The 12,467-nt window shown below is 47.3% G+C and overlaps 1 long non-coding RNA gene across 2 annotated transcripts; it reads left to right on the top strand.

Annotated features, from left to right (window-relative positions):
- Window positions 1-2,627: 2,627 nt before the first annotated feature.
- On the top strand, window positions 2,628-11,027 carry LOC147650934 (uncharacterized). 2 transcript variants are annotated; one of them, XR_015274932.1, is made up of 3 exons: window positions 2,628-2,835; window positions 4,609-4,732; window positions 4,970-11,027. It is a non-coding gene; the product is annotated as an uncharacterized LOC147650934 (long non-coding RNA). The 2 variants fall into 2 exon arrangements; XR_015274933.1 differs by having other exon boundaries at window positions 2,680-2,835; window positions 4,553-4,732.
- The last annotated feature ends 1,440 nt before the right edge of the window (window positions 11,028-12,467 follow it).

The raw sequence follows: 12,467 nt of genomic DNA, 5'->3' as shown, positions 1-12,467 counted from the left end.
AAGAATGGAGATCATTTGATAAAAGATGCAGAGTGCTTCATCTGTAAAAGGGTTCAGCAGATTTGTCTTGTCTCCACGGCTCTCTCACCACCAGAGCTCGGGGAGTGCAGCAGGGAAAGCTCAGGAGACAAATGGTTTATGACACACGGGTTACCTTTACTGTGCAAGGTGGGCGTGAAATGTTTTATGGGGAGACAAAAAAGATGATGGGCAATTAACTACAAACTCATGCAGCAGGTTTATCATATGCTCAGCTCATCCATCTGTGTCTCAGTCTCCAGCAGACTCATGAGTTTCATCAAGAAAACCATTTTCAAACTGGCAGAGCAAAACAGATCGGTTTTGCCTCCGAGCTCCACCGAGGTTTGCAGTGCTTTTATCATATGTTTATGGTTTACAGATGCAAAATACACATGTAGGAGAAAAGAGGGGGGCAGATGCTTCTCCCCTCGCAGGGGGCATGTTTAGAAATATTTCTCAGCCAGGGAGCAGTTCTGCAGATGCTCGTGTGCCTGTGAATGGCTTTCCTCAGATTAGGGTGATGGAATCCTTTGGGATGAGATGCTGAACACGGTGTGCAACTGCATTGAAATTCCAGCCTGTGTCCTGGGATTCTGAAAGAATGGCTCAGGGAATCGGAGAGGAAGGATGAGCTGCTGGTTAATGACTGAATTGGCCTGGAAAAGTTGGTGCTGGTTTTGCCTCTGCTGCAGGTGGTCAGTGTGACCCCCAGTCAATCCCTTGGTCTGGTTGTGACTTGGTTTTGGTAAAATCACACAATCGTGGAATGATTTGGGCTGGAAGGACCTTAAAGCCCCCCCAGTGCCCCCCAGCCATGGCAGGGACACCTCCCACTGTCCCAGCTGCTCCAGCCCCAATGTCCAGCCTGGCCTTGGGCACTGCCAGGGATCCAGAGGCAGCCCCAGCTGCTCTGGGCACCTGTGCCAGGGGCTCCCACCCCCAAAGCCAGGAATTCCTTCCCAATATCCCGTCTACCCCTGCCTCCTGTCACTGGAGGAGTTCCCCCGTGTCCTGTCACTCCATGCTCTTGTAAAAAGTCTTTCTCCTCTCACTGACTCCCTTCAAGCCAGAATAGCTGTTGTTTTTTCGATCTGTTTGTGCTAAATCAGTTAATACTTCACAATTGCCCCCTCAATATTGTGCCAATGAATATCTTATTGGAGACATTTAAGTACTAATCTTATATAAATAATTTTTCCCTTCACTAATTAGTTGGATGCCGCCTTGCCAGATTGGTTAAAAAAAGATATTGATTTTCAGAATCAAAGGTAATTATTTTTATCCTCTGAATCTTCAAGGGCCTCTTCTCTTTTCAGCCTCTAAATGTAACAGCTCCACAGAAAGCACACAGCTCTTCCCTGGGGAGGGGATGAGTGGAGTGGGAGCTGTTGGGTGTTGGTGGCACAGCCCTGGGACCGTGGCTCTGTCTCTCAGCCTGCACTGGGGGAGAGCCCAGCTCACATGGGACTGCCCCAATCCCTTTGATAAAGAATGAAGTGATTCTTCACTTCAGCTCCCTGGGCCTGCCACGGGGCCACTGGTGCACAAACAGCTCCCCACAGCTCCCAGCTGTGCTTTTCCACGCCATGCTCCACTTTCCTTACAGGGAAATCACTCCAACAAAGCAGTGCCCTAATTTTTTATTAATTTGCAGAACACGTGGAGGTTTTGATTGCTTTAGCAGGCTGCTGCTGATGGAACACTGTGCAGCTCTGAGGCCCCAGCCAGTGAAATCTGCCTTTAAATCCCCTCCCTGGCCACTCAACACTGCTGGGGGAAGGGAACTCCTGGAGGAAGATATTGGCCTTGTGGACTTTGCTGACAGTCCATAAATCACAGTTTTGCCTCCCAAAGAGGTGCCACAAAGAGAGCAGATTAAAAGAGATTAGTTCTGCCAAGTGACCCAAAGAGAGAATTTACAGCTCCCCTCTGGCTGCCCAGGAGCTGCAGGATGGGGGTTCAGAGTTCAGGAGGATCCTCCTGCTCCCCTGCCACCACCAGGAGCTCTGCTGCCCTGGGCAAGGGGCAAGGAGGGGTCAGGAGAGCCTGGGGGGTGTTCTCCCAGCTCTCTGTTATTTTTGGAAGAGGCTCATTTCTGGTTTTTGTCACCATGTTTGCAATCTGTAGAATCAAACTCTGCTGGAATGGAATGGGTTGGGTTGGGACCTTCAAGCTGATTGCATCCCACCCTTCCCTGGCAGGGACACCTCCCTCGGAGTGAAACGTGCCCAGGTGATGGTGGCAGATCCCTCAGGACACTCATGGGAGGCTCAGGACAGCCAGGGGAGGAGGAGGAGGAGGAGGAGGAGGAGGAGGAGGAGGAGGAGGAGGAGGAGGGCTCACCAACAACCACCAGTCATCAACAGAGTTTAGCTTCAAACATCCCCAGATCAGTGCTGCTGCTGCTGGCTGTGGTACCCTGCAATCAGGACACTAAAAAAGCTGTGGAAAACTCAGATTCCCTTTGGGAATCACAATGGGGAATCATTCCTGGATGATTAGGAACCTGCTGGTTCCTAAAAGCTTCACAAGCCCGATTTTCATGGCTCAAAGCTCCCCTGGACTCAAACAGGAGCAGCAGGGAGGGGTGAGGTGCAGCCCCTGCCAGAAAACACCTGGGAGAATGGGATAAAAGAGTCAGGAATTGTGAAGGAACGAGGGAAGGGAGAGCTTTCACTGGAGAGTCCCAGAGGGAGTGGGGGCTATCACAAATTTGCTGCACTGAGCACGGTTTTTGATCTGGCAGAGCAGAGGAGCTCTAATCCCTTGGCTCAGAGCAAGAGCCATTAACTCATGGAGCTATTCCCAGCTCAGGTGAGACCAAATGTGCCTTAATTCCCTCCCTGCTCCACAAAAAGCAGGAAAACCCTGTCCTCGATGGCCAGACTTTAATCATGCCTTGCACCAGGAGCCTGAGCTGTTTGTCTGCATTCCTAAAGAGTGAAATAAATGTACCTGCTATAATTTAACCTGAATTTTACACGGGGAAAATGCCTTCCATTCCGGTTTTTCTCCCTCATTTTCAACAGCAATTTCCTATTTTCCAATAAAAATGCAGATATTTGATAAGTCCTGATAATGGGATCCTGCAAATCTGTCAGTGCAATGATTTCTCTGCAGTCTGGAAGGTGCCACTGTGGTTCTTATTTTGATCACAGGATGCTACAGAGAGAAAACTTACTGGAAAAGGAACTGTGAGCACCTTTCCCATCTTCCTGCTTCTAATATTTTGTGTAAATTCTTTGGAAAACCCTGTTTTACATTGTTTTAAAAAGGGAGACAAGGTGAGGGTGTGGAAGTTTTAATGCTTGTTGTTAATAAACAAACATTAAAATCAGAATTTAAATAGAAATATCATTGTGTATCTTACAATTTTAAAAAGCCAGTTTATTTCTGCAGTCACTTTGAAATACTTGGAGATAATTTTCCTTTCATATTTTCCATTTCTAGCCTATCATGTTCATGAGAATTACTTGATAACCTGAATTTCCCAGTGGTTCATTTATCTGTGCAGGTCTGGAGAGCACAAGTTCATCCAGAAGTGTCTGTTTTGCTCGATGGGACATTTGCTCCCTCCCAGGGATGGAATATTCTGTCCCCATTTGACTCACTGAAGAGAATGAAATGTGAAATAAGCAGGGAAAGGGAAGCTGTTGTGATAAAATGTGAGATATTTGTTAATGTGCGTCATACACATGTTCAGAACCTCCAAAAGGGAGGATAAAACTTATCTGAATTTAAGATTAAATAAATTTATCTAAATGATAAATGTATTTATAAATTTAAATATTTTTATTTATTTATTTATTTATATTTATTTATTATAAAATTGTAATTAATTTATAGATTTAAATTATAAAATTTAATAAATTTATCTAAAATTTATCTTAATGGTCGAGTAAGTGTTCCCTCCTTCCTCAGGAGGAGCAGCCTCTGCCACCCAGAGCACAAAATAAGGTGGGAGAGGTTCTCTCTGTCCAGGCAGGGCTGGCTGGGACAGAAATGTGACTTTTGGCTAAAACTCAGTGGGACAGGACTGGGAAAAAAACCACAAATAACCAACCCTTCTCAAGTGGCCAGCTGAATATGTTTTAAAGTAATTAATTGCTGGTTAATTGCTGGTTAATAGTCTACGGGTTATTACCCTGTATAATAAAATACAATAAAATCAAATACAATAAAATCAAATACAACAAAATCAAATACAATAAAATTCCTGGGTATTTTTGTTGCCACAATGTGAATATTTGTGTCTGGACTGACAATCCTAAGGCAGCTGCACAGCTTGTGCCTGGTGTACAAATCTCAAAGAGGTGCTCATCAATTTTATAGAAACAAGAGCTGGCACTGGTTCAGTGAAACAATTGAATTGAGTGAAAATCCTGACGTTGGGAAGCTTAATTAAAATAACTGCTGCTAGAAAGTGCTAAGGGATGTACATGGAAATAATAAAAACAATTAGAAGTCTGTAAAAGAAACTTTGCAGCCTGCTGGTTTTCCCTTGGTCACTGCAGCTCTGGGAATATTGCAGTGGATGTTGGGGCTCCATCAGCCGTGCTGGGATAACTCAGAAAAAGCCTTCTCCAGGATGTACAAACTCCTCCTGAAGCCTGGAGCTGCTTCCCAGGGAAGCTCTGCCCACACCTGAGGAGATTCTGGATGGAGAAGAGCAGGATGGAGCTGCAGGGTGGGAGCTCTGCTTCCAGCACAGGTAAAATCCAGTTTTTCCTCTGGGCTGCAGCCTTGGCCATGGGGAGGAGCTGTGCCCTGCCTGGGGAACACTGAGAAAAGGGAGTGCAGACATTTTAAAGCCAATTCTGGTTGTTTTTCAAACCTGAGCTGTGCTTTTGTGTGTACTTGGATATCTGAAAAGCCTAAATTAGCATTCAGAGAGCTGTTGGCAATTTGGGGGCCAGATTTTGCTCTTATTTCCCTTTGTACAAAGCAGGAACGCTCAAGGAGAAATTGGCAGCGCACCCAGGACGGATTTGGGCTCGTTTTAGCGGAGTTTCTAGAACGGCTTTGCTCTTCCCCAGGCTGGTGCTTCACTGGGGCAGCCCTGGTTCCTCTGAGCTCTGAGCACATCCCAGCTCCTGCTGGTCCTTCAGTGGGATCCTCACGCTCCTGAGCCCTGCATCCCCTCCGTGCTGCGGTGTTGGATGTTCCCCTGGCAGCTGGGATGGATTCCAGGTGTCCTGTGCCTGCTGCCAGCATCCCCAGCGCTGCTGAGACCCAGCAGGATCCCTGCGAGGAGCAGGAGCCAGCCAGAGCCTCCCAGGAGCTTTTCCTGGCCTGGGTTTGTTCATTCCGTCTTTGGGCTGGAAAACAGAGAGAGGTTTTAGAAGCAGAACTAAATTGCTGCAGCAGAAAGGAAATGGTGGAAGTTTCCAGCACCTGCATCCCTGGAAGTGTTGGAGGCCAGGTTGGACGGGGCTTGGAGCCACCTGGGATGGTGAAGGTGTCCCTGCCCGTGGGTGAGGCACTGGATGAGCTTCAAGGTCCTTCCAACCCAAACCATTCTGGGATTCTGTGATTCTATAAAATCAAAAACTGCAGGTGGTTGAGCTTTTTGGCACCTCCTTTGTGTGTTTTCCTTTCCTGTTTTGCTGCAAGGAGGATGCAGGATCTGCAGCCGTTCCCGGTGCAGGGGCTGAGGTTTGGCTCCAGGATCCAGGGAAGGTGTCACTCCCAGGCAGCTGCACAGGTTTGGAATTATTTTGGAGAATGTTTGGGCCCCAAGACCCAAACCCAACAAGGCAGTGCCAGCACCCCCATCCTGCCTGCAGGAACAGCCACAAGTGCTTTGTTCCTCAGTTTTCCCACCAGGGACTAGAAACATCCCTCATTTATAAGTTTATTTTCATTATTCAGGAGAAAGGGATAATTTTAAAGTTCATTATCACGTGAAGCGTTTCCCTCAGTGCAGACACAGGGCTCAGGTTTGATCACTGCTCCTGCAGTGAGTCCTAAATGGAGAATTAGTGCAATTAACGGATCAGGCTTTGTTTTCATGCTAATAACAGAGATTCTGGCTCCTCTGGCTTATCAGAAAGTGCAGTGACTGAGCCACTTTACCCTTTCCTATCAGGGTAATGAATTCTGGATCAAATGCCGCTGTGTTTGTATCTCTGCAGCTCTCACTGGAGGAAAGAGGTTGGGGAAATATTATTGTTCAAGCAGTTCAGGATTAAAAAGGAATGAACAACTTTTGTGAGAAAAGAGGAATATGTTTAATTTAGAATTTGTAATTCCCTGGGGTTTTGTGCAGCCCCTCACAGGTTCTGTGGGAGAGGGAGACAGGACCTGCTGCAGGATCTGCTGTGATTAATGCCCTGCAGAGCCTAATGGTTATGGAATCATTAATGTCTGAAGGGTCTGACACGGCAGAGAATTCCCCCCTGCTCCCCCTGCCCTGGCAACACGAGATTTAGACTTGCTGATGCTCCCAAGGAGCTGCCCCAGCTGCAGAGTGAGGCCCAGAGATGGAGGGGATAAGGTAAATAACCTCTCTGGCCACGGGCAGCTTATCTAAATGAAAACGCCCTGGAATCTCTGCCATCGCTCCCGCCAGAGCCCCTGTTTAAAAAGGAAAATGAAATGTTGGAGTTTGCAATTTCAAGTGGGTGCAAGTATTTCAGCTCCAAAAAGAGAGTAAAAATTAGATGATAGATTGTTAAAAAAATAAATGCTTCGGTACCCAAAAACGCCAGAGTGCCAAATCCCAGATTTTATTCAGAGCAAACAAAACCAATCAAGGCCTTTCACAGGGTCTGAATGGAAGGGACCCACCAGGAGCTCTGAGTCCAGCTCAGAACCAGCTCTGGAGTTCCACCTTCATGGTGGGAAATGCCAGCAGTGCCATTAAAGCTGTTAATTCCCAGCTCCCTGGAATGATGATTCCTTTTTCCCCAGGGCAGCAGCAGGGTGCATCAGGTGCCCACAGCTCCCACCAGGGAAATAATTAAAGATTGGATTTTTAACTTGAACCAAACTTCTGTTACTTGCAGACTTGTCTGGGGCATAAATTGGAAATCAAACACCCAACAAGTTCCTTCCATCCCTGCTGAAAGGCTCCAGGCTTCATTTAGTCAAGGCTCAGAATTAATTTTCCTATTAAATGAATGCTTTCTTAAAACGAAGGGGGAAAACGTTTTCACTGATAAGATTGTTCTGTGAACCATTCCTAATGAGCTGCTGTGTCATTCCCTTCTGCCTCCTATTTATCTTGTTTAGATCCCTTCAGTCTGAACTATTCCAGTCCTTTGCTGCCTGCTATGAGTTTATTTTGTTTTATTTTAGCTGGGAGCTTCAAATACTTTTGTAAAGCTGTTAGAAAGTGAAATATTTCATTTATTTCTTTATATACTGGTATTTTTTTTCAGGTGAGTGGATATAAAATATATATTTTTAAACTTTTTGATCTATTTCTCTAAGGTTTATAACCTAAATTTCCATTTCAATACATGGCCTTGCTTCTTTCCCAAGCACATTTTCCTGGCAAAGTGCTTGAACTGCAGCCTGGCAGCTGTAGGATCACATGTGGGGCTGCCTTTAAGGTGATTTTTATATAAACAAGGTTTTTTTTTGCCCAGCTGAGGCAGATTGTTGCTGGCTGTTGTGCAGTGTGGTGAAGGGTGCCCAGCATCACCAACAGGCAGCAGTGGGGCCTGGCAGCTCTGCATTCCCTTCACAGGGTGAAACACTCTGTGGATAAAACAAATTCTTACAACTTCTCAGAAAACATTTTCTGGGATGCCTTTAAAACAGGAGAGATGAACGCTGAGGGGGGACAAATATCCCTCAAGATCAAATGGAGTCATTTTCCAACGCTGCAGGCCAAAACAAGGCTTTTATTGTGTGAGTGGCTCATTCCAGGTGACTCCCAGGGCCCCAAACACCTTCAGACATCGCTGGGATTGGGAATTCTTTCAGAAATATCCCAAATTTGCTGAGCCTTTGGGATTCCCACAGCCAGGCTCTGTTGTAGGTGGGGTATTGCTATTTATCCTTTTTGTCCAGCACAGTGCACCCATTTCCCGAGCTGTGGGAACAGCTCAGGCTCTTGCTGGGGGCTCTTGGTGTTTATTGGATTTGTGGAATCTCCCTCTCCTTTAATCCCAAATTCTGGAAGCAGCTGATCCCCCACAGCTCCTGCGGGTGCCCGTGCCTGGCTGGGGACCACCAGCAGCAGCCTTTACCCCACTGAGACTCCCCTCAGCCTCCAGAGATTTCAGTCAGAGCTCTTCTGCTTCCCAGTGTGTTTTAAGGAATTGAACAAATTAGAAAAACTATTGAAGCAAGAGCTTCCCTCTGCCTCTGTCAGGTAACGCCGCGCTCGGAATTTATCTGAGGAAAGAAGAACTTCACAGCCCAGTGATTCCACTTTTTATTCTTTCTACACTGTGAAGTATCATAATATTCTTTAATAGTGTCATACTTATATTTCACGGTCTAATCCACTTTTCTCCTCCGTTCCCATTGTATTTTATCCAGTTGGAAGTGTGGAGCGTGCTCACCGTCAGCTGCTCGCGGCGTCGGGAGCCTTTCATCAGGAATTGTCTCCTCTTTTTTAAACTGAAACACTGCAAACTTTGTGCTGTAAAGAATCCTAATGTCCTGTGCATAATGTACATTTTCTTTACCTTTCCCATTATCTGCCTCGCAGCAGAGCACATTTGTCACTGGTTTTCTTTCCTCGTGCCTTATAATGAGAATCTCAGGTTTGGGAATGTGCTGGGTCTGTCCTTTGTGTCTAAACTGTGCCCTCTATTTCTCTCCCCCTCTTGGAGATAAAAGTGCATTCTGCTGCTGTTGCAGTTCCAGCTGAATTTGATCAAGATAGAGGAACTGACTCATCACCTTTTCCCGAATCTCTGGGAGCTGCTGTGGCACACGTGGCCCGGAGGAGCCGGGTCCGCGCCGGGCAGGGGCTGCTGGCAGGGAACAAGAGGCTCTGTCGTTGTTTTCACCCACGTTAACTCTCCTTTGGATCCTGACTCTCTTGATTTTATCTTTTATAAGTGGAGAAAGAGGGTTAAAAAAGCTGAGCTGATGACTGGGAGAAGGACACGAAGTGTAAAGCTTCCTCCCGTGTTTTCCGTGCCTAATGGGCTGGGACAGTGGTTGCTCCCTCCAGGGAACTGAGCCGGGAGTTGTGCTTAATTCTCTGTCCCAGGCAATGCTGGATCCTTCACAGGAGTTGCTGCAGGCACCACTTTTCCTCTGCCATAACAACAGGGCTCGTAAGCACGGCTCCACGCTTCCCTCGTACCCCAGCCGGGATCAATGGGAGGTTTCCAAAGGCCCCTGGCTCACTGCAGGGCACTGGGAAATGCAGTTTAAACAGGAATTGAGATGGAAGAGTCCACCTGAGGAAGAGCTGCTTAAGCAGCAGGGCCATGTCCTCCCTGCAGAGCCATCTCTGCGTGCGGAGGGGGTGGCAGAGGTCAGCCTGGACTGCCAGGGAATTGGGACTTGTGTCTTGCAGGGATGGATTTGGAGCACAGCTCGGCAGCAAACAGCTCCTTTCACAGCAGCAGCTCTGCCTGGCTCTCCTGGGGGTCTCGTTTCCCACTGCTCATTCCAGAGGTTGGCAATGGGGGAGTTTCCTGCAGGAGCACAGGGTGCTGGAGCTGCTTTGGGCCAGCACCCAGGAGGAGCAGAACTGAGCCCTGTCCAGGCTTGCAGTGAGGATTAGCTTAGAGCAGAGCTGGGATTGCTCTGGGGAGCGCTCAGAGGGACGGTGGGCTGCAAGGAGAGGATGTGAGAGGACTTTGGGGGATCTTACATGACCTTACAAGCATTTCTCCCCCCTTGGCTTCACGGGGCTCGGGGTCTGTTGCCTGCCCCAGCTCCAGCCAGGACAGTGTTGGGACACGAACTCCCCCACGAGTCTGGGGCAGAAGGGACAGTTTTGTTTTGTTTGGATTCTGGCCTTCCCAAGCAAACTGAAGAGTTTAAATCCATACAACTGGAATCTGCCTTTAGTGGGCCCATAATTAGATGTTTTATCCCATGTTTTCCTGCTCCTCACAGTGGTTATTTTTCCCATACTGCCATGACATTGGGTTCGTGTCTTCTTTTTTTTTTTTCTTTTTTTACTTCACTCCTTTACATCTCATCTCTGCTCCTCTAATTTTATAAATTACTGAAATGACAATTTTTTTTCCTCCCCAGTGCTGGGGCTGAGCATGATGAAATTTTCCTGTGGAGATGTGGATCCTGTGTTTTAGTTACTGCTCAGGCCAGGTGAGCTGACCTGGGCTTTTTCCAGGAAAGCAGCCTTGGCTCTGGCAGTGCTGCCCTGCTCCCCACAGCTGCTGTGCAGCATCCTCCACCTCAGGTGCCTTCTGATTTTCAGGCAAACTTCTTGAAATCCAGAGATTTTTTCCTTTTGTTTGTTTTGCTTTGCTGGGTCAGGGGTTATTGCTGCAATCCCTGCTATTGCAGGGAAATTTAAATGGGGTTTTTCCCCTCCTACTGCAAAAATCCAGGAAAAGAAAGTGTGGAGGGGAACTTAGAAAGGGAAAGGAAAAGCTGTTGTGTTATGCAGAATAATTTCCTTGTTTCTTTTATCTGCCTCTTGAGATTAGAATTCTCTGCCTTTATTTTTAGCAGCCAGGCTGGTGGCAGGAACAATTCCTTCCCTTGGCTTTGTCAGTAGGTAAATAGCACATTTATTTTATTTAAAGCAAAGTCTGGATGCACAGGAAATGCACCAGTCCTCTGAGGAAAGCCTGGAGAGCTGGGAATGCAGGCACAGCTTTCCTGTACTCATAATATTGCCATTAACACTGAATTCCTGAACGCGGGGTTTTATTTAACGGCAACTTTGTGTTTGAACAGATGGGGCTGTGTAATGTAAAGACAATCCATTCTCATACAAAAATGATAAATGAAGAACAGAAAAAGTGTATCATATTTTGAAGGATTTTAAACATATTTATCTCTGTTACAGTGAAGGTTCTTCTAAAGAATAAGTGCTGATTAAAGCAGGTTTTATCACAGGTGAACTGTTTTCCTCCCTTTCCTCTCCAATTAGAAGAGAAATGTTTCCTTTTAGTTTTGATTTGTCCTTTTCTAACCCACCAAATCCCACTTGTGATTCGTGCTTTATGGAAATAGGAAAGGATTAAGTGACATGGTGGAGCTTCAGATGTTGTGCAGCAAATCACACTGTCACAAACTGGAAGAAAAACTCCCAGGAATGTGAATTTACATGGAGCTGGAGAGAGCTCTTTCGGGTTGCAGGGTTTAAATATGATTATGAAAGGGGGCGGAGAGAGGCAGAAAGCAAGCAGAGAATCAGAGGAATGCTGGGATTTAAATTTGGGTTATTTTCTATTTAAATCTGCAGGCAGATTCTCCTGAGGGAAAGAGCCCAGGCAGCTCTGGCTGAGCCCATATGGAAACTCTCCCTTTTCCTCCCCACGGGAATGTGCTCTCCAGAAATTCCCAGTATTTATTGCCAGCACTGAGGGAATTAGCACAGGTTAAATCAGGCCGTGGTTCCTCAGGCAGCTCCTGGGAGGAGGAGGAGGAGGAGGAGGAGGAGGAGGATGAGGAGGAGGATGAGGTCCCAGCCCCAGGAGAGCCCAGGCTGAGGGGACAGGAGGTGACAATCTGGGAATGGGGCAGGAGCAGGTTGGGATCCAGCAGAGCAGCTTGGGCTGAGCACGGTCTGTCCCACTCAGGGCAACCCCTGGCTTTGCTCAAGCCCTCAGCAGGGCACAGGGGTAAAGTGGATTTATTGCTGCCTCCATCCCTCTGCAGGAGGGAGAAGCGTTGGAAGGCGATTCCCTGCCGAGCTCACAACAAACACAGCCCAGTGTGCGATGTCTGAGTGTCTCCAGCACAAGGAAGGGTGAAATGCAGGATCTGGGAGCTCCATGGTCACCTGGAGCTGGGGAACCATCCCCACTGAGCCTGAGCTGATCCTGAGCCTTCTGTTAACCTCTCACTCACCTTTGCAGAGAGGTTTATTACCTGGGCAGGCCTGACCTTGCTTTGCACCTAGGATCTGAAATTGAGAGTTCATCCTGCAGCACAGGATTGTGAGGAAAGGGATCAGGGGTGGCATTAAATCCTGCAGAACGTGTGGAGCCTCCAGCAGCAAGCTAAACCCAAATCAGCCTCCCAGAGCATTTCAGCTCCCAGCTCTTTCCATGGGCTTGGTTTTGTGGAGGCTGAGAGTGGAAATAACTCCGAATTCCCCCCGTTTTGTAAAATAAACAAGCAGATCCCGTGGATGTGATGCTGTGTGTCACATCCCGGGTCTCAGCTCCAGCTCCTCGGGGTGGGGAGCCTTTGATGTCGTTCCAGATTGTTCCTCTCACACGGCTTTGTCTGGGAGGGGAATTCCTGCCTGACAGCAGCTCACACTCCCACATAGCCACACTGTCAAAATATTACATTCTGCCCTAAATTATTTGGTAGCAATGGGAAAA

This window comes from Cyanistes caeruleus, chromosome 11 (assembly GCF_971803275.1).
Source record: "Cyanistes caeruleus chromosome 11, bCyaCae1.hap1.1, whole genome shotgun sequence".
Taxonomy (NCBI): Eukaryota; Metazoa; Chordata; class Aves; order Passeriformes; family Paridae; genus Cyanistes; species Cyanistes caeruleus.
The sequence above is the reverse complement of the archived record's forward strand: the minus strand, read 5'-3'. Positions and strand labels throughout refer to the sequence as shown.